General features: G+C 42.0%; 1 long non-coding RNA gene across 1 annotated transcript; it reads left to right on the top strand.

The window, feature by feature from the left end:
- Positions 1-14,702: 14,702 nt before the first annotated feature.
- On the top strand, positions 14,703-23,077 carry LOC102026965. Its single transcript, XR_260216.2, has 3 exons — positions 14,703-14,804; positions 20,724-20,868; positions 21,772-23,077. It is a non-coding gene; the product is annotated as an uncharacterized LOC102026965 (long non-coding RNA).
- Positions 23,078-23,104: the final 27 nt, after the last annotated feature.

The raw sequence follows: 23,104 nt of genomic DNA on the forward strand, positions 1-23,104 counted from the left end.
CAATATAAGTCTGGCTAAAAGCCCCCAACAATAGCCATGCCACTGCCCCAGTGATTGACTGCCTTGATATTTCTTTTGCCAGATTAACCAGTCTGCTGCAGCCCTTAATCTCAGTCTTAGGCAAAGTTTCTGGACACGAGCAAAATGCAGACAAACTTTCTGCCAAGCCATAGCACACATCATCTGGAGTCCAACAACTAATGCAATCCTTCTTCCCAGCAGAAACTTCCTGAACCTGGTCTTTACTGGTATGATTTCCATGAGCCTTCTGGGCTTCTGAGCTCTGACTAGAATCTCCCAGACAGAACAGTCAAAGGTGTTCTAGCACTTCTCTTTCAGAGACAACTCCAAAACTTTCCAAACACTCCCCACAAGCCATTTCCAAAGGCTCTTGAACCACATGGTCAGATATAGTCACAGCAACGACCCCACTCCTGGCACCAAATTCTGTCTTAGTTACTTTTCTCTCATTGCTGAGACAAAATACCTGACACCCAAAATTAAGGAAGGAAAAGTTTATTTCACTTATAGTTTGTGGTGGTTTCAGTCCATACTTGGCAGATTACAAGGCAGAGTGGCACATGGCAGAAGGCTACAGCTCATGGAGGCAGAACACAGCAAAGCAACCAGCACCCACAAGGGCGGAATATGGCCAGAAGCACAAAAGCCAGGAAATGGCCCCAAGCATCCTCTTGCTCTGCCTTACATATGCAAACTGTCCACCCCAGGGCGGGTGCAGCTCTCACACCCACAATCAATCAAACTCTAAAAGGCTGCCCCATGACCACATGAGGCTTTGGGGGGACACCCAGACACAAACCATAACACAATGAACTAAACAATGGGGAAAATGTACGGGAAATAAGAAATAGACCCTTACTCACAGGTGACATTACTATCCATGTTGAAAATTCATAAGAATATATAAAGAGAAAAAGATATTCAAGTAATCCGGAACAAAAACATTTTACAATTCACAATGTGCAAGGTGAACAGACAAAAATCAATCAAACTACTATTTAGTGGCAGTAAACAATTAAAAATCAAACTAAACAAAATAATAATATTTTAAATAACTCAAAAAATAGAATATTTACATATAAATCCAACAATGTATATAATATCTTTGTGGTTGAAACACTGATGTCAGAAATCAAAGAATAACCAAATAGAGAAGCATACCAAGTTCATGGATTGGCAGAATTTAACATAGTGAAGATATAAATCATCCCAGAAATAGATATATAGATTTAATACAATACCAATCCAGAAAGCAAGATTTTTATAAATACAAACAAGTTAATTACAAAATATGTCTGGAAATGCAAAGGACTCAGAACCCTGAGCAATTAAAGAAAAAGAACAGCATTGGAGAAATCATACTGTTTTTAACTCTTACTATGAAGATATAGTAATCAAAATAATATGGTATAGGTGAAAGAACTGACATGCAGATGAATATAATTAGGGTTTAGAAATTAATCTACATGACTAATTTATTGTGGAAAAGGTGCAAAAACTCTACTTGAAAAACAATCTTTTCAACAAGTTTCACTGGAACAATTTGAACTCTCCTTACAAAAAAATAAGCTCCCACCTAAACGTTAAAGTTTATAGAAAAATTTACTAAAATTGAATCTTAAATCCAAATGTAAAAAGAAAAAAGCTCTCTATAATTTTGGAAGACTATTTAGGAAAAATTTATGTGACCTTGGTTTTGATGATGAGTTTTTAGCTATGACAACAAACATTTATTACATAAAATAAATATTAATAAATAAAAGTCTATCAAAATGAAAAACTTTTTCTTTGTGAAGATTATGTAAAGTGCAAATTTTTTAAAGTCTCAAAACTCAATAAAATAAAAAGTAATTAGTTAAGTACATAAACTTGTACTTCAATAAAGAGGTTGTATAGATTGTAAATGACCATATAAAATGATTTTCCATATCATTGATGATTAGAAAAATACAAATTAAAATCATGAGCTACCACCTACTAGAATAACTAATAATATCACTCAGCAATATAAAGAAATGAACCCACTAAATACTCAAAACTTCAGATGTGTAAAGTTGTTACCCTAAGTAAAAGAATCCAGTTTCATGTTGAAAGTAGCTACTGTCAACAAGTTCCTGAAAGTAAGGGGCATCATGAAAAAGCAAAGGAAAGATACTGGTAGGAACAAAGAAAAACCCAGGGACCCAGGGAGTCTGGATCTAGTACTGACTGTGCCATGCAGTCCTCACTGTATCCTATAATCCCAGCAGACTCAGGGATGAATAGGATCAGAAGGGAGTGTAGTCAGTTTAACAACTGGAAATATTTAATAAATATGTTATGGTTTAGATCTAGAAGCTTTCCCCCAAATTCTCCTGTGTTTAGAGGCAGCCCTCTTAGACTGTATCATATGGGTGCCATACTCATCGGTAGATCAGTTCATAGCTCAATGTGCTGTTAGAAGTTGGGATCTGGCTGGAAGAGGTGTGTCACTGAGGATGTGGCTTTGTAGGGCACTCTCCCTCCCTGACTCCTCCTTTTTCTCTCTGCTTCCTAGCTGCCATGAAGGGAACAGCTTTTCTCTCCCATGTCCCTCCACTATGCTGTTTCTGCCTTGGAGCCAGCTGACCATGGCCTGAAACCTAAAAAGTATAAACCCAATTAAACCTTTCCTCCTTTAAATTGTGGGTGTCAGGTATTTTCCCAGCAGTGGGAAAGCTGAATAAGACATATTAGTACCACTTTTTGAACATTAGCTATCCCATCTCTGAATGGGATGGTAATGTCTTGTGAGTGTGTAGTTTGCCAATGTGCTTCTTTCTGTGCTATTTAGTGGCTTGGCAAGAGCTGACTCCAGTATGGGATGTTCCTGTGCTGGGAGGGGACCATGCTGGCTCCACCCTCATACACTCTTTCTTTCTAATTATGAGAGGATTTCTTCACATCTCCTGCTAGAGAAATGTACGTCTGACATCTCCTGTGTAGCCATGAGCTTCCTTGGGTGGAAGCTCTTCTTGTGCAATGAGAATCTAAGCATCAACTTAAGGATCATTCTGAGTCCATGCTGACAGTTAGCACAACAAAGACTTTACCCTTGCACTCAGGATGCTGTTTAGCTCTTGAACATTTTAATGATAACTCACAATACCCAATTATAATAGTTACTATAATTTTATTTTACAGATTAAAAAGAAAAATATCTATGGCCCAAAGAGATTATTTATACCATTCTATTCAGCTGAAAATCCAAGAAGCCAATTATGAATCCAAACAAACTGACTCCAAGATCTGTGCTTCTAATGGCTGTGAGACTTCAGGATTTGTGATTCTAAATACTGTGAGTGTTGGCTTCCTACCTGAAATATAATTGCTGTTTTTGTTCAGATAAGCATCTCACCTTCTATTCTTCATTCCTTAGTCCAAAAATAATAGCCATTTAATACCTACTATGTACCAAATATTCTACTTCTAACTACAGCAATAAATATCTCGACTGGTTTTTCTCCTCACTTTAGTGACTAAAACATCAGTAAAACTGATGTTAAAGGAAGCTGAGAAACTTACATAAAGTTACAAAACTAATTATGAGCAGAAAAACATTTCAATCGGCCTGACCTTGTTATTAAATCAGCCACTACTTTAACATATATATTTTGGTGCCAACTAGCTGGAGAATAGTTCAAAGCATTTGCATAACCCTTGCCTGCAGTCTGCAAAACTATCCATCCCACAAGCTCTGATTGTTACTAACTCCCTGTCGCCTTGGTGACTTTGCTCACAATGGCTTCCTCAACTCCTAACCCACTCTCCTTCATCATTTTTCTCCCCAGTGTCCTCCCTTCTCTTTTCCTCCTGTGAGTGGTCCCATCCATCAAGGGCCTTCCAAGCACTGCTTCCTCCAAGAAGACTTCCTTGACCTAAAGTTGTGACCACTTTTTCCTTTTTTCAGATTCAGAGTTTTTAATCTTTTTCATGTTTCTGGGGATTGAATTCAGGGCCTTGTGCATGCAAGGCAAGAACTCTACTGCAATGGCAAACAGAAACACCAAAACAACACCCAGGATTTAGAGGCAAGTTTATTTTACGTCAACAGGCACTGCTCGGAATCATTCCTAGAATAACAGGTCCTGATATGTAGTGGTCTAGAGCTTATATGAGATAAGCAAGCAGGAAGTACAGAGGCAAAATGGCTTGGTTTATATAATGTGCATCATAGTGACCACCTATGCATTACAGTAAGCAGCTGTTTCTAAGAGACAGGAGTAACCTACACTAGAATAGGAACTATCACCTGGGCAACTAAAAAACTGAAGTATATTGGTCTTGCGGAGGGGTACCGCATTTTCTGTTACATTTCCCCCCTCTTTAAGTTTCTCTGGTAAATCTTTGCTGGGTATGTTACATGTGATCTCAGACAAGGCCCAACTAGAAGCAGTGACATTATGGTTGTCAGTGATCTTAGGATGGGCCCTAGCTAAAGTCCCTCAGACTGAAAGATTTTGTCCCAGGAGCTTTTGGTTTGTTTCCCTTAATATAGGGTTTCCACCTAAGTTGACTCTGACAAGGGAGTGAAGGAGTTAATTTGATCTAGGAGAGTGTCCAATGTTTCTTGGACACTCATCAAATCTTGGTCAAGTGTTTGATTGTTCAATTTTAGGGAGGCAACTGCACATAAAGTTTAAGATGAAAAACACAGCTATAGGGGGCAGGGAAGCAAGGACTGGGGTGAGCAAAGAGACACAAAATACAAGGGGAATAGGAGCAATCCTGTGAATGATGTCCTCAGGCTTTCAATCATGAATGGATTGGTCAGCATGTGTTGTCTCTTTAGGATGAGCCTTGGAGGAGCTGTCTAGGAATGTTTTTCAGTGGACCTAAAGCTGAATTTCTGAAACTTGTAGAGGTAGTTATATGTATGTGCAGGAATGTCTACAGATATAGCCAGTCTTTTAACTGGTTATAAGCTATTTCTGTAGCGCTATGTTTTATTTTTATGTAATCTAGCTCTATACCTTTTTTCTTTTGTCTTTTTTAGACAGGGTCTTGCTATGCAGTTCAGGCTGGCCTTGAGCTCACTTTGTAGCCCAGGCTGGTCTTGAACTCACAACAATCCTTCTGCCTCAGCCTCCCCAGCACTGGGATTCCAGGCATGCGCCACCATGCCTGGCTTATCTATATACCTTTAAATGGGGAGAGTCCACTATAATGCATGAGGTCAGGGCCTGTGATACAGATACTGAAGCCTGAACTAGCTATTGGGATATGGTGACAGTGCTGTGGCTTGAGCTTGCAAAGCAAATGATAGTGGAAGATCTGGCTCTGATCTTCCAGGAATACCAGGTAAAGTTTTGTGCCATTGGTGGCAGGTTTCAAAACAGCAGCAGGAAGAAGTTTGTTGTGCAGATCATCCCTTCAGGAGAACTTTTGGCCAAAATAGTTTTGGCCAAGGTGACCATAGCATATCTACCCTGTCAGACTTCATTCCTAACAGAGCTACTTTCATCCATAAACAGGGTATGCTCAGCATCTGTCATGGGATCCATTTTTAGAGCACTTTATCCCAGTACAGCATGTGGCACCTGGACAGTTAGATCCCAGTCTAAGGTGAGTTTGTCATCTTTCTTAATCAGAAGAACAGTGGCTATTGGAGCATGAAGGCAAAAGGAGGAGATAGCGCTCAGCATCTGGATCTAAATATTTGCACAGGTAGCCACTGCATGCTCCCAAAGGCTGACAGTCTGAGTAAGTGTCTTTATTTTTGTAAACTCTAGGATCCAGATTTTATAGAAGCCAGAAGCTCTAAGCAATTTGTGGAATGTTTTCTGTAACTGGTTTCTGTCAGCTATTGTATCAGAGCTTTTGTACCTTTTTAGCAGGCAGGTTGGAAGTATCATTGATCAGAAGTGCTTTTTTTAAAGAGGGAACAAGTTTTTGAACCTCTGGAAGGCTGAATTAAGGTCAGTTGTGAAGAGAGGCTGGATGACAGGATCCAGGAAGGCAGAAGAAGGCACGTTTTAGGTTCAGCCAAGTGTACAAACAGGCTGTGGGTGGCATAAGACTGAGGCCATGCATAAGGAGGGCAATCATGGAGGCACTGGCAGCTCAGAGATCTTGAAATGGCTTTATAGGCAGGAAAGGTATATTTTAGCAGTTTGACAGTCTATGCTGTTTGCTTGGGGGACCATGACAGAGTTGGAAGGGACAGTGAAACCTTGGAGAAAAGGTGCTGGCGGCTTATCCAAATTGGTTGTTAAAGCCTCCCCCAAATAGTGGCAGAGTTCTTAACCCTTTGTGACAATTGAATCCAAGTGAGCTTGCCTTTTATCTCAGGATCTTCCTAGTTGAAGGGGCTTATGGGAGCAACTTGAAAGCAGAGGAAGGCATCTTTTAAGTCTAGAACAGTCCAAAAAATGTGTATGGGTGAGGAGCCACAGAGTGCAAGGTGATGGCTGCATGTTGATGGCACAGAGATCTTGCCCAAGGTGATTAACAATCTGACTGGTTGATGTGTAGCTGGGTGCCTGTTTGCGCTTCCTGGAACAGGTGACAGCAATGGACGGGGGTGAGGTGGCATGGTTGATGATCAGGCCCAGAGGGGAGTCCTTAGTTCATACCCCTGGGAGGAGAGTTTTCAAAACTTCAGAATTGCAGTTATCTCAGACTGATGCATGTACTATCTTTCTCTCCAGGAACAGTCAAAGTTGAAAACACAGGATTACATAAGAGGGAAATTGACTGGCTTGGTGCAAAGGAGATGTTCTCCTAGGCTGTAAATTTGTACCTGAAAAAAGGGGCAAGAGGCAAGGGTCCTAGCTGCCCTGATGATGATAACTTCTTGACAGAGGGAATTTTTGCAGGCAGAGAGTTCTGTTCCATTGCCTTCCAGAAAAGTCACAAGTCTGCTCCTGACTTTTGCAATGATCACAAGCTTGGCCTGCCCTATCTATTCAGTCCAGAGACGGTGCACCTCATTTTTTAGGGCTGACAGTCCAATTTCTCCTCAGACAAAATGTGGAAATCAGAAGGAATTGTTGACAGTCATCTCACGTGGGTATTAGATAATGCCATCTGACCAGCATAGGCATGTAAGCAGAAGCCTCTGTGGGCAAATACAGGCAATGGCTAGCTGGAACCAATTCAATTGGCTGGAAGTAGACAAGTCAAGAGTGGGTAGTAAAGCTATAAGTGTTGGCAGCAACTGTGGCAGAGAATGAGGGTGCCAAGGCAGAATTCTCTGGAAAAATGGGCCTCTTTTTTCTTTTTTTTCTTTGAGATTCAGGGAACAGCTTGGTTTTATTTTTAACTCCATAAAAGCCCATTTTCCTATAGTCAGGGACTATGGGTTTTAACTAATTATCTCCCATTCTATCTCCCTAGAGTGTATGCTGTGTACCCTTGAATGATGGCAAAACAGACAAAGGGTGGATGCCTCTCAGAGAGAGACCATTCAGATACCTGCCTGGCATGACTTAGCAAAGGGTTTGAAGCCTCTGTTATACCATATGTCAATCACCAAGAAACTGCAGGTGAGGGCCCAATCAGCCACTGTGACCAGTGCTTCCCAGTCTTAGTTCTCAGATGGAGCAGTCTATTACTTACACTGTCCATTCCACTCACCCACACAATCACTCAGCATGTACTCAGAGGAAAATATTCCAACCCCCTTCTCTTGAGAGTAGGCTTTACTACCAAGAGTTAATCAAGCCCTTCTTTTGCTCAAACTTAGCAGGACTAACAAAGCGACTAACTGATGTGCTCCCAGGGTTCTTACCAGAATCAGGCAGGCAGACAGACAGACAGATTGCATCCTCCTCCCTTTGGAGAATGATGTGAGCCACTCAAGTGGGAAGCCAGCAATCCTCCAGACCTCCAGGGGACATGAAAAATCTCTGGAATGCCCTTTCCTGTCAGGACCTGGAGAGGTCCTTGCCTTCTTCATCAGTGCTACAACCAGTGACCACAGAGGTAGCCTGGTTGGTCTTCCTGGCCAATGCACCAGATGCAACAGCAGATAGAAACACTGAAACAAAGCCCAGGACTTGGAGGGAGATTTATCTTATGTCAATGGGCGCTGATTTGGATCATTCCTACAATAACAGGCCCTGATCTCCAGTGTTCTAGGGCTTATATTAGATGAACAAGCAGGAAGTACAGAAGCAGAATAGCTTGTGAATTGGGGATTGGTTTATATAATATGCATCACAGTGAACAGCTACTTCTAAGAGACAAGAGCAAGCAGGACTCGAACAGGAACTATTACCTGGGCAACTAACAAACTAAAGTATACTTGTTGGAGGGCACTGAGCCACATTTCCAGCCCTCAGAGTTTCCAGAGTGCCTCACTCTCTTAGCTTGTGAATTATCCCTTTGTAATTGTTAATACCTTTGTTCTTTCAAATTTTTAGTGCACAGTCTTTTTCTCAAAGACTTTGATCATTCCTAAATGAAAGACAGTATATGCATGGCACACCATTGCATTCTTAAGTACATGGTGATCAGCATGTCTTCTCCTTTGAATGGGACTTTCCTACTAGCCCCATCCAGAAGTAACAGCTCCTGCTTTGCTCTTATCCACTTGCTTTGCCTTATTTTCCTAGCTGGCATTCTCTTATACTTCTTTGTAAATTTGTTTGTTCTCAGTTTTCCTCTTTAGATCATAAGCTCCCTGAGGGCATGCACTTGTTTATATTCACCACTGGGTCCCAGGAGTTTAAAACAAGGCCTGGTTCACAGTTTGTGTTCAAAGCTTTCTTGAATGGAACACTGAATTGGCCATGTAAGCAATATACCCTGCAGTAGCAGTCAGAGGCCCACAGCTGCTGTCATAGGAGGCAGGAAACTAAGGAGAAGGTGGTGGTCTGAATTGATGGGAGGAGGCTAGTCTGAAGAGTCAAGACCAAAAATCCAGAAGAGCTTATGTGCTGAATATTTTTGCTCCTCTCCATCCGTCTGCACAAATGTGTGTATCCTGGGAAGGTGAGCTTTACACATGTATTACTCAGACTCCTTTGTCCTGTGGCTCCTGCTGAAGTTCAGCCAATAGGAGGCTTCATCAGTAGCTCAGAGGGTGGGAGTAGAGAGAAACTGGGGTACTTATTCCCCCAGCCCCCTCCCCGTTGTGTTTTATTTCTGGTTGCTTTGATTTTTCCTCCTGAAGGCCTCCTCTTTGTGCAGATGTGCTGTCTTACAGTCCCTACAGCCATAGATCTGCCCAGGTGTAGTGATGATCCTACTCTTGCCCCGTCAGCCCTTGAAATATTAACAGCATCCCACCATTTCCAGGCTCAGGGTGGCTCATTAGTTCTTGTTTGTTGTCTTAATCCCATCCATTGCTCCACTACTTTATCAGTCATCCCTTCATTAAGCTCTTTCAATCACTCCTAGACAGGAAGGACGTTTCCAGACAAAAATCAAAAGGCCACTGGACTAGCAGCAAGAAGGAAAGTTCAAAGGAATTGAATCAGAAAGGGAATTATGACATAGAAATGTTCCTAGCTCTACATCCATTATGACAAGAGATCAGGCCAGTGTCACATGAAGGACTAACTCAAATGACAGCCTCCTTGCTCAGAAACACTGCCTAGTCAGCATCTCCCAAAACATTCCACTTTCCATCTTTGGGTGCTTTCCTTCCTTTTCCAAGTTAAGAAGGATGCACACCCCAGTAAGAACAGGGATTTGCTGAGACAATATGTGTCATGCTGTTTCCTCCCTAGACTTTTAAACAAGCCAAGGCCACCCACTCTCCAGAAACACAAAGGCTCTTTTGTGGTCAGCGTCTAGCACCAGACCAGCCCCTCTTTGGTGCCAACTATTTTCCCTTTCAGTTTGTCCTGTTCTCAACCTTGGCTTTAGTTTTTCTTTTCTTTTTTTAATTTTTCCTTTCTGGCCTTCATCTGCCGTTTAGACTTCATTAGTAAATAGAATTCCCCTGATTTGACCTTTGATTTCTTTGTTTTAGTTATTTTCTCATCACTGAGAAACTATACCCAACACTCACAACTCTAAGGAAGAAAGGTTTATTTTGGCTCACAGTTTATAGAGGTGTCAGTACATAGTCTGCTGGTTCTAAGGCAGAATGGCATGGCTGAGGGGCATGGCAGAGGAGAAACAGCTCACAGCATAGCAGCAGGAAGCAAAGAGAGATCAAGGGAGGAGAGAGACCCTTCCAGTGAACCACCTTCTCCCATCAAGCTTCATCCTCCAAATCACATTTAATTGTAGACTCATCTGTAGAGTAATCCATTGATGAGCGTCATACCTCTATGATCCAATCACCTCCGAAAGCCCCACTTATGATCACATGAAGCTTTTTAGGGGACATCCAGATATAAACCATAACACCTTCTAAAGACGTTAGCTCCTATTCCCTGCTGTATTTGCATTCTCAGATGCATACATAGAATACATTTAGCTAAGAGCTCCTGGTACATTTAACTAGCACCTTGGGGTGGTAATGCATGTGAATATGTTTGTGTGTGTGCATGTGTATGTGTGTGTGTGTGTGTGCACACCTGCATATGTACATGTGAGTGTACATGTTGGAAAGAAGACAGAAAGATATCAAACTGCCTGAGTTTGAACCTTGGCTTTTCCATTTACTACATGCATGACTTGGGAAATGTTATGTAACTTCTAATGTTCCTCAGTTTCCTCATCTATAATCTACAAATCTCTAAAATATTTTTAAAACGTTTGCACAATACTATTTTTCTGTGGATACAAATTCTATTTATTATATATTTCCAGTTGTTACCCAACTGACTCTCTCCCCTTTCGTGATAAGAGTGTAGTTCTTGACTTCTTTGTAAGGTCATGAAAGGTAAGACCTTCTTTGTAAGGTCTCTGAAAGGTCATGAGATTAATTTTGGCCAATAAATTGTGAGCAGAGTGACATATGTCATTTGACTGCTGAAGTGGTATCTTCTAGAACTTTGTTTTCCTTTGCCATAAAAAAAAATAACATGTTGCAACTATTGTCCTTCTGGGTCCTAAAGTGAGGGTTATGTGAAGCAGAACCCCCACCACTGAGACTTGGGGATTATTTGTTACAGCACAACCCAGCTTGAACTGACACAGCTGTCATGAAGTCAGATATAATTCATTTAAAAAAACTCTCATTGGGCTGGGGATTTAGCTCAGTGGCAAAGCGCCTGCATGGCAAGTGCAAGGTCATGAGTTCGGTTCCTGGTACCGGAGAAAATCCAAAAAAAAAAAAAAACAACCTCTCATTATGGAGTCCAGCACTTCAAAAACATCAGTTATTAGACATTAGTTATTACTGTTTGTCTGACTCTTTGTCATTATTCGTGTGGATAGGGATGTGTGTATATGTGTGTGTTTTGTTGCTACACCAAACTTTTGAATAACCTTCTACTCTTCGCACTTGAGAGTGAAGTGTCACTTGGATCTAAATGCTCAGGACAGTATACAACTAGTCTTTTGACCTGAAAAATTCACAAAATGTTGCTCTAACATTAGCATCCCTCATGGCTATGGTGAATATGCCCCAAACACTTTAACAAGCAAGTCATATTATAAATGACTTTCCCAAAGTAGGCTAAAGTGGAAGTTGAGCCAGAGATGGTTCCTTTGGCTACAGCTGAGAGACAGAGAAGCTGTATTGGATCATCTTTTCCTACAGTCTGAATGATTTTTGGTCCGCAGGGACCATAGAAAACCTCCAATTAATTATTACTGGAGAACATGAAATCATAAACAAAATTCCTTGTAATAAATTTTTCAAATGAGATCGCATGTTTTATTTACAGTACTGGCCCATTTTGGGCTTTAAATCTATGAACAAAAACAAACATGCTTTTTTATCAAACAGACGGAGAAAAAGTACTCAACAACCTTCCTTTCTCTCCTTGCCAAGTGGGGCACGTGCTCTGTGCTAGACAGGAAGTCAGACCCAAACTCTGTTGGCTGGAAGAGTAAATTCACTCATTTTGCTTTGCAAAGGACGATTTAAACACTAATGATCTTTTGTGGGGGAGGCAGGGAAGAAAAACGGAAAATAAAGAGTCTTACTAAGGTTCACATGCTTTATTTCTGAATTTAGCATGGCACCTGAGTAGCAAATAGAACACACGCAAAGTGAAATTTTCTATAACTAAAACAGTTGCCATTAAGCATGTTTCTATGGCTAAAAGTCAGAAATTCTTTCGATCTGAGCTTTCTGCAGGGAAAGTGAAAAATGTAGACAATATATTATGGTTCAGGGCCTCCTTTGCCCATTGTCTACCTATAGCCTAGAAAGATCATTTCCAGTCCTTCTTTAAACTCACACCAGTTTCTCAGCCTCTGATCTGATGGGTTTAGAAGTGATATTACCAAAGTGTCCATAGAGATCTAATTTCTAGTAATTATTGACAATGAGACCGAGAATGCACATATACTGGAATAATGAAGTGATTTATGAAATGCTCAGCTAGATATCAGTTTGGGGCAAAAACCTTAGAGATAAGTTGTTTATTCCAGGATATGGTGTAAGCATGAAACAAGCAGTGATATATTGTGCAATATCCCTATATTAGTTTCTTGTGACTGCTGTAAAAACAATGCTATAAATTTGGGATTTAAAAAGAGAGGGAATTATTGGCTTACAGTTCTGGAAACCTGAAGTTTATAACCATTATCTCTAGATTAAATATCTAAGCATTGCAGAGGATCTATGAATGAATCTATTTCTTATGTCTTCCATCTTCTGGTGGCTGTCAGCATTCCCTGGTTTGTGGTCACATCCTCCCAATTGCTGCTATCTCTTTCTCATTGCCTTCTCATCTTCCATCTATACTCTTCTGACTCTCGTGAGGAAACTTGTGATGACATTTAGGCTCACCTGCATAATCCAGAGCAATCTCATTATCTCAGGACTCTTAATCACAACTGAAAAGACAGTTTCTCTATATAAGGTAACATTTATAGTTTCAGGGAGAAGGAACATGGTATTTTGGAAGGTTGTTATTGAGTCATCTATGTTAGAGATCCTCTCCTGGAATCACCATCTGTGGAAAGGAAGCCTACTTTATGTCTTTTCCCCAGGCCAAGACAAGTCTAGTTCTATAAAAGCCCAAGAACCATGTATGACCCAGGCCCCCTGCCCATGGAAATTATGATTTTCATCTACACTACCTTAGTTTCTGCTTGGTTAGTCATCCTGGTGTCCAAGGAAAAAGAATTTCCACCAGGAAACACAACAAACATTTCATTAAACTTGAAATTGTAACTGGCACCAGGTCATTTTGAGTTCCCTATTCAAATGGAGGCACAGGTAAAGAAATGAGCTACACTGACACTTAGGCTGCTGCTGTGAAATGAGAGCAATATGAATGTGGCTAGAACTCAGGAGACTCATAGAGAGTAGAATTTGGTCCTTCCATACCCACTGGAAATGATGAATGAACGATTGCAGCATTCAAGACCTAACAAAAGCTACTAAATATTCAGACTGCTCAGAGATGACAATCTTAGCATCAATACATACAAGTAACTCTGAGCAGCTAAAGTGTTCACCAAAGGTGGAGAAAATCTAGGATGGATGGGAAAGAGACAGCTGCTAAAAGTTATTTTAAAACCCTGTGGCAATTGGATTTTATTCACTCAGTTCTCCTGTATTGTTTTTCAACAAGTTTGAATCTACAAACCACTTTGAAGACTCAGGTGACAGTGGAAGTAGTTACAGACATAAGTTTATCTCTGCCAAGAGTGTAAATAAAACTGAAAGACATGACTTTGGTTCCCATAGTGATGCTGTAGGTACCATGTAGGTCCTTGCATTACAACTGAAGCCCATTCCCCAGCTGCTAAGAATGCCATGTGCTGATACCTGCAGCTGAGACCCTCCCCTTGGAATCACCATCTGTGTAAGGGAAGCCTACTTTATGTCCTTCCCCTTGGCCAAGACAAGTCCAGTGACTGTTTGATTAGAAAGCACCAAGATGGACGTGCCTGTCGCTACTTAGAACACCTCTGAAGGACCACTTCAGTGCTACAGATTTTTCTAGCATTAGCCAAAGTTCTATTACTACTGTGTTAGCATTCAACTTCTCCCTCTGCCCAATTCTGTAATTAATTTAGACTTATTTTTCTCCATAATCATTCCAGCAAACCAATACGCTTCCTCCGTAAGCTTTGTCTTAAGTCAGGGATTAGCATCATCTCCTCCAAGACCACATCTGACTTCGGCCACAGCTTCTGTGGATATTTCCAGACAAGTTCAAGTTCACCTCCTACTGGCCAGACCCCTGAGTCCCCTGTTGAGCATCTTTTCACTCTCTGAGCCAGAACCCTTGAAAAGCCACCAGCCTTTACATTTCCACATACAAAACCTGGAAGTACAGAGTAGCTTATGACCTCTGGAAAGCAAACTCACCTGAGGGGATGTGCAAGTCAGGAGATAAGACTTCCAGCTTCCTGCACTTCAGGTGAGCTATGCACTTGTTTTAGATGCTACATAGAAACCTAGAGCAGACAGAGCCCATGAAGGCTGAAGGGATGGCCTCAATAACCTCATACTGACATTTCCTCCCTAATCTTTGCTTACTGAGTTTATCTCCTTATAACATCTGAAGCTAAGTCTTTATATCAGCTAAATGCTAGAGGAGAGACCATCATCAGCTAGACATCAGTTTCTATCTTCTATAGATGTATGTTTCCCATAGCAGAGAAATTTAGGCGTCTCACAAATTATCCTTAATATTATATCCTTTTGCTGTTTTCCACTGCTATGAACTGTCACCCTTCTTACTTGCCACCCTGCCTTGGAGCCAGCTGATCATGGGCTGAAACCTCCACAAACTGTGAGTGAAATAAACCTCTCTTTCCTTAATTTTGGTGGTCGAATATTTTGTCTCTACAATGAGAGAAAAGTAATTAAGATACTGGTTGTTGTTCTTCTCTGACACATGTTTCAGTAGAGATGTAGGCATTGACAAAGAGATCACAATATACTGTTGGCACTTAACAGGAAGCAGAGAGGTATCTGGATTATGAATCAGCTGTTTTCCATTGGTTCCCTGAGAAAGTAAGTGGGTTAGCCTCCAGGCAACTAATCAAAATTGCTAGCAGTTATTAAACAGTTACTATGTACCAAATACTGATTTTATATGGAATATTCAGTGTAATCTTCACAGTGTCCAGCCTTAGGAATTTGGTACTTATATAGCTAAAAATTCAGATGGAGTAATTGTGAGCTTTATAAACAAGATATCAGAGATTAAAAGCAGGCCAAGTAACTTTCCCCTCTGTAAGTGCTGGAGCTGGTAAAGTAACTAATGCAGTCTGGCTCCATGCCCAGCATTTGACCATGACGCTGGCTGGGTGAGGAGAGAGCGAGCTGTCTCGGAGTGTCTACATGCATGGGGAGGTTTTGAGCACAGTTTTCACATCATCCAAGTGTTCTGTCCACAATAGGGAAGATGGAAGTGAACCCTGACCCCTAATTACAGGATCAAGACAGAGCACTAGGGCCATTTTGTCATGACTATGAAAGTTTCCTTGGCCTTATCTAGGTCTGAACTACTCAAAATGGCACATACCCTACCCACTGTTGTTTTTTTTTTTTTTTAATAGTAATTGTTTGCAGTACATAATGATTTGCTTTCAAGACTGTGAGCAGAGTACGGGTTCTCTATTCTGGGCCAGAATTCTTATAACTATTTGTAACCCTTCATGTCACTCACTTTGACTCTCCAAGTTTCCATCTCTTCAAACATGAATACTTTTAAGTAGCATAATCAAGGTAACAATTTATTTATGAATCATCATTCAAGCATAGATCCAGCTACTCCAAGGTGTAGAGTCATTAATAGTAATAATAAATAGCCAACACAAACACCTATGTGTATCTATCTTGTCATTTAATGCTTGCAAAAACCTTGTAAGATAAGTATAGTCTTATTATCTCTATATTCCAGATAAGGAAGTTGAAATACAAAGAGGCAAAATAAAGAATATAGAATTATTCAATGAGAATAAGTTGAAGGAATTGATGGAGCATAAGTCTACTTGAAAGCACCATTCATTTGCTGGGAATTTGGCTGGGACAATTGCAAGCTCTGAGCTCTCATCTCTGGAGGCTTCCTGCATCAGGCAGCACTCCTGGAAGCGACAACCTTAAAGATACTCTTTCTACTGAATCTCTTTTATGAGCCCAAACTTTCTCACATATTTTGTCATTTCACTCTTTTGATGTCCTCTGAGAATGATGGGCCTATGGCTATTTCCATTTTATGGATGAAGCACTTGAGGTCAGACAGAATTATTAAGTTCACATAAGTATCCCCAAAGGCTTCATAATCTAGGCAGGGAGACAAATGCATTTTTAAAAAAATGAATAGCTGCAATCCAACTAATAACTAAGCCCTGTGAGTGTATCCCAGAGCAAAGTATTGACTCATCCTGACAAAGCCATGCTGTGGTAGGAGGGTGTAGAAAAAGGGTATGGAAAAGTGCCACAGAGTAGTATTTGCGCTGCGTTGCAAGGAAAAGGAGGTATCCTCGCAGGTGCGGAGAGTAGGAGAGGGCATTCAAAGCAGACCAGGAGCAATGGTTCTGTGTACTAGTAGTAGATATAAGTTGGACTATTCTGGAAATATGTACTGCCAAATGTGGCAAGAGCCTTGGGTACTAGAAGGAGCTGTGAGAGTAGGGAATGACTCAGGATCAGATTCTGGAGGACCTGAAATTGCTGCTAAAGAGCTTGGATGGTATCCCAGAAATGACAGGAAACTTATCAAGCCCTGGAAGATGGAGGTGAGATTTACACTGGCATCATCTGTACAGAGAAAGTGGGAGCACAGAGGGAGAGGAGAAGATAAAAACAAGAAACACATAAGGGGTCCAATGAAAAAGTCTTTGTGATGTCTTACAGTGTGCATAGAGTGACTACAGGGTTAGGGCTTCGAAACTGACTCTCTAATTTCCATACTGGAAGATTGGGTTGGTGAGTGGTGACATTCTTCAAAGTAAGGGGGGACAATTTGGGTGAAGGAGGCATATATATATATTTTCTTAATCTTAATATATATATATATATATATTTAATTATTTATATAGATTCATTTAATCTTCATCACAAACCTCTGAGATAATTAAGAAGTGATGCATCCCCTATGTAGAGCTGGGATCTGAACTCAGGTCATAGGACTTCCATCTGATGTGATTTCACCACTCAATTCTGTAGCCTTTCTGCAATAACAGATGGCATTGGTGAGGCCTTACTGTCAGTTACCTTGTTTGCAATGCCTAATGTGGTCCTTATCACAACTTTATAACAGAAAAGAAAGCGGTGACATAGGGGGCACATGCAAGTTTCTTAACTCACCCAAGTTGGAATGACAAGTATTTTCACACGGCCGCAGTGCATGTAATGATTTTGCTGTGCTGTCTCTGTAAGTGTAATCCTAGCTGAACTGATAAGCAGGTAGTTACAAAGCAATATTTCTAAGAATATTGTTGCTATATTTCTTAGATCCAAGCTTCACCAGGCCAGCACCCAGATGGAGGTCTTCCACTAAGGCTGAGGCACAGGGTCGAGCCTGGCTGTCTCCTTCCCCAACTTGCACACTTCTACAGCTGACCCTCGTGAGGCAGGGTGGACATCAAAGGCTGAGGGCACTGGGAGAGGACTGCAGCCCCTTCATTGGTCAGGCCCCATCAAAGGCGCCTGTGCCAGGCTCTGCTCCACTCCAAACCCGGGCAGATCAAAGAGCCCTGTACAGAAGTTGGGTTTCTGGGCAGCCCCAATTCTGATCATCAATTGTCACTTTGGCAGTGACAGCAGAGTCCAACATGACAAGACTGCCACAGCCAAGGCTCCTGGGGTGGACATCAGAGCAGTAGCTCCAAAGGCCAGGAAGCTGCCTGAGGCCCCTCTGGGCCTTGACCCCTGATGGGAAGAGAAGGAAGAATTAGACAGGCCCCTGAGGAAAGTGTTTGGAGTAGAATCACTGAAGGAAAGTTGCTGCAGGCGAGAAACCTGACTCTGGCATTGATGTTCCTGCCACTGAACCATGAGATCTGATTACTTCATGTAGCTGGGAAGAACTCTTAATATTTGTACATATGTTCGCTCTTACACACACACACATACTTCTAGCCCTAAATATACACACTAGAATTAGCTGCCCTGATGTATAGAAACATACCCTTACACATGCAGATTCTTACATAAACACAAACAGAATTATTCATGCACACATTCCCCTTGAATGCTTGTCATATTTGCCTACAAGCGTGTATGTACACTTTTGCACATAGCGCTGTACAACCTAGAGATGCAAATACCTCACCACACATGCACGCATGCATATGCATTCGGTGAGCATATCCTCTTTATGATGCATTCTGGCAGCTTCTAGGGCCCAAATCCAATATTTCTTCCTCAGAGGGGTTAGAATCATCCTCATAAATACGCTTTAAGTGCAGCAATGGCCTGATCCACAGATCCTGATGCCAGCAATTCTCCAGCTCCTTCGTAAAAAAATTTAGAGGAAATGTCCAAAAATGTACCAAACAGGATTTATGTTAGCTCATGGAAGGGACTTCCTGCCAATAAGAGCTATTAAAAATATCAGCACATTCGACTTCTGTTCATTGAGGAATATTCAGGTGCCAGAAATCTGAACCAATTGGAATATTAATTTTGCTTCAGAAAATAGTTATATGCTTTGAATCAATAGATTTTTAAACAATATAACAGACTAGTTGTAAATCAGAGGAATTTATTATAATTTGGGGATCTGAAGACATTTTAGCCTAAAAGGCAATTAATATAAAAATTTGTTTAGTTTAAATTTAACCAATGAGCATAATTACAGAAGTTTTTGGACTAGAGTTTGGGTCCTGTTCAAACCTCTTCTCTTTCATGACCAAAATCACATGCATGAGAAAAGTAGCAAAGGGTCCTTTAAAACCAATCCAGTCCATGTTCCTTCTCCTCTGAGAAGTCCTCTTGTTTCTTCCCTGATGAGACTTGAGAGAGGACTCGGTATGCACAGGGTAGCCTGCCACCCAGAGCTTGCTGAAGATCGGGGCTGCTGGGAATACTGGTGACTTTCTCCAGGACTCACCTTCAGAAGGAAGCCACCTCTCCACGGTTATGCCTGGTCTCCAGGGGCAGCGTGCCTGTGATAATTGGCTGATATGAGGTCTGCCATTTTGGGGACTACAACTATTCTGCTCCCAAGCTTCCTGCAGGGACAGCCGAGGCCTCTGTCATGACTGTACCACAGCACAACTCTGGCTTTCCTCTCACCCTGCTCAGTGTTGTTCCTGAGGGTGCTGCAGACCCTGGCAAATTGTCTGCACCCTCTTCTCACAGACGAAGAAACCGTCTCAAGAACAACTATCCAGAGCAGCATCTTGGTTCTGTGTGCCCTTGTTCTGGTGTCTTCCTGACTCTGTCTCACAGCCCATACCCAAACATAAGCAAAGGTATTAAAGACAGATTCCAAATCAAATCAGCCCTCATCATTTCCACGGCTATGGCTCTGTAGAAGCCATGGTTACCTCTGCCCTGGCCATCAGCGGCGGTGTCCACACTGGCCGCCATACTTCACTCTTGGTCTCTGGAGTCTCATCTCCATAGTGATGAGACTGATTCTGTCATAACATAATTTAGTCACAGTATTTCTTCGCTCAGACTCTTTCAGTGAATTCTTACTGCATTAAAAATGATCCAAAGCCCTTAGTACATCTACTGGGCCTTGGTCCTGTATGACCAGTCACTCTCCTCCCTCCTAGACCTTCCTCTTTTGCCTGTTCCTCCACCATTTATTTTCCTCCTGCCACTCCATGGATACTGTGCCTGCATCAGTCTTTGCCCTTGATTCCCCACCTCCCTGGTAGACAGAGACAGCTTTCTCACTTCTGTTGATTCTCTCCCAAATGCTATCTTATCTAAGAGGCTTTCCCAAGTCCTTGTCTGAAATGCTACAATCCCATCCCTGCCATTCTGCTCCCTTTTGCTGCTGACATTTCTTCTCAGCCCTTATCACCACCTAACATATCATGCACTAATTTATTATCTGGGTCTGCCAAACACAAGTGCCTGGGCTGTGACATGCTTCTTTCTATTCCTCTGGTACCAGCCTCTGAGTAGACGGGTAGTTATTGCAGAAAAACAAAGAGAAAAAAAGTTTGTTAATCATTAGTTTAATAAGAAACTTCCTATTCTAAACAATAGATTACGAAAAATGTTTATGGAAAATATAAAGTTCAACAGAACTAGAAGAATCAGCAGAGTAAGAGCAGAAGATGATGAGGTAGATACCTCTGTGTGTCTCCGAGAGGGGTTTGGGCCCTAACTCTCTGCTGAGCCTAGGCATGTGGAGGGGATCAGAGTTCTCCCCTCTAGTTTTAGGATCTCAAAACAAAGAATCCTGTGCTCCACTTCCCATTTTAGGCTTGGCTCAATGGCAATGTCTCCGAATTCTGTTATACACCAGAAAAGGAACAGGAATTTTGAGTGCTGTGGGACATGTAAGCATTAGGACCTAATTTGTATCCTGTAAATTTGCCACAGAGTAAGACTAAAGGATCCTCAAAAGGTAGAGTCTGTACCTTACTGTCTAGATAGTAAAATGACCACAAGGTCAATCTGTGTACCAGTGATCAGATGCTGGCTGGGTCCTGGATGTCAAAGTGTGACTAGATGACGGGTACTGCCACCTCCCCCAGCTCTCACCCTGTCCCTATCCCATGACTTTATGTTATAGAGCTTTCCCCATGTATGGCTCAACTGCCTCCATGAAGATAAGGAATAGAGGAAGAGATCCCCAAATGAAGATCACATTTCTGTTAACAGAAGACTTGGATTCCAGTCTATCAAAAAGAAATTGCACTTTTTGCACATCTGATCCTGTGAGTGAGAGATTATACCAGCTATCAAAAGCTACTACAGAAGCATATTGACTGACCTCTCTGCTTCTACTTCCAGCCCCTCCAGTACTCTCCAGGGACTGGGGACAATTCTAGGGCATGGATATGACCATGTTTCTATGCCAAGTAGGCAGATCTGAGTCTACAGTCTGGCTTTACCATATGCCAGTGGCATGACTTTAGACAAGTCACTCACCCTTAGCGTTGTCTGCCTCACACCATTATGAAATGGAATAACCCCAGGGCACTGCACTGAATGTCATTAGGATTAAGTGAAGTGATACAGGTGATGGCCCAGATTAAATGTTCAGTTAATACTGGGCAGTCCCTAGTGTGTCAAGTTGTCTCTCACCTCCTGGGCTTCCTTTGAATATGCTTCTCCTCTCCCTCATCCCCAAAGGAAACCTCTCTGTCAATTTATTCTTTGAGGATTAGGATCTGGGTTGTTCTCCTCTGTCCCTGCCCCATGCGAAGTTTAGGGGTTTCGCAGTGGTGTACCTTCAGTCCTCCAAGCTCAGCCTGATGATAGCTTGTCCACGGTCTTCAAAGACCAGAAGTAACGCTTGATCTCTCAGCCCCCTTATAACCTTGAGCTTCCTGAACCCAGAGGGCCCAAGGGGCAAGAGAAAGCTCTCCTTAAAGGCAGCGTGAGAGAGGAGAGGTGAGAGGTCACACTGAGGAAGAAGAGTGCTTGCCATCTTGCCCATGGCTCCTGTGAGAGTCTTCCTCCCTGACCCATGGGCCAAGGGCTGCCTGGCATCCCAGCATGCTGGGACACGGGGTTTTCAGGTCAACTTTCATCTTCACACATGGTGTTTGTCCCTTTGATCCTTGAGTAGATCAAACAAAGCTCACTAATCAATGGCTTCCCTGCTTGCCTTTCAGAGCTGATCATCAAACACAGTCTGCATCTTGCCCTGCTTCCCTCTCACCCTCCCTGCTTTCCAGCCAGAAGCATTCGCTCCCAGGCCCAGCCTGTGGCCCACCTATCACTGCAACCCAGACAGTGCAGGAGTAAATGTCTATTTTTCATTCACATCCACATAGGGAAATTTCAGGATGCATTCTCAGAGGCATCCTGGTTACTAACTTCTTGCCTAGGCCCTTGGGCCAGGTGATTGAAGACGACACCATGATGACTTCATAGTGGCCTGGGAATCACCTATCACAAAAGAAGCAGGAGAAGGATAAACAGGGCCAGCCAGCAAAGATGAATCTTTCAGAGCTCATTTCTCAGACTTTGTAATTGGAAGGTTATTTTGCTGTACCTCACAATTTTGAAGTGAGGTTCAAGAAATAGATGGCAGACTTCTAGAAATAGAAATTAGAAATAGATTACATAATAGATGGCAGACTTCACAAGGAAGTGTGGGATTCTAAATAGACAGATGTTCCCTGATTTACACTGGAGCTATGTCCAGAAGAAGTCATTGTAAGTTGAAAATATTTTAAGTCAAAAATGCATTTGACACAGTTAACCTACCTGGTGCCATAGCTGAGCAACCGTACTCTGTACAGCACCAGCTGTTCAACCATGCTCACAGGCTGACTGAAATGTGTGGCTCACTACCACTACCCAGCATCACGAAAGCATCACACTACGTATTTCTAACACTGGAAAAACTCAAACTACAAATTTTGAAGTACAGTGTCTACTGAATGTGGACCGCTTTTGTACCATCATAAAGTCAAAGAGCTCTTAGGCCAAAACATTGTAAATTGAAGACCTGTATTAAGTTCATCTGGTGCTTCTAGTCCTTATACTCTGGCAATGCTTCTGGAAGAATCAATCTTCCTGGTTTGCTCAGGACAGAGAGATTTTCTGGGAGGCAGAAACGCCCACCCTAAGACCAGGGGGATGCCAGTAACCCTGAATAAGCTGATCGCCCTCCCTGGAAGTAGCACTTACAAGCACCTGTTATGTGCTGACATGGTTCTCCAGTGTTTGTTTGTTGAAGTCCTAATCCAGCACCTCAGAATGTGAACTGATTTGGAGACAGAACCTCTAGAAGGATTTAGTTAAAATCGGGCTAATGGGGGACCCTAATACACTCTGACAGATAGGTTGGTAAGAAAAGGAAGTTTGGTGACAAAAAGAGACAGCAGGGATGAATACACAGAGAAAGGACCGCACGAGGTCACAGGAAGAAGACACCTGCAAGCTAAGGGGAGGCCTCAGAAATAACCATCCCTTCCAACACCTTGATCTTAAACTTCT

Source organism: Chinchilla lanigera, unplaced genomic scaffold (genome assembly GCF_000276665.1).
Source record: "Chinchilla lanigera isolate Chin_1 unplaced genomic scaffold, ChiLan1.0 scaffold00013, whole genome shotgun sequence".
Taxonomy (NCBI): Eukaryota; Metazoa; Chordata; class Mammalia; order Rodentia; family Chinchillidae; genus Chinchilla; species Chinchilla lanigera.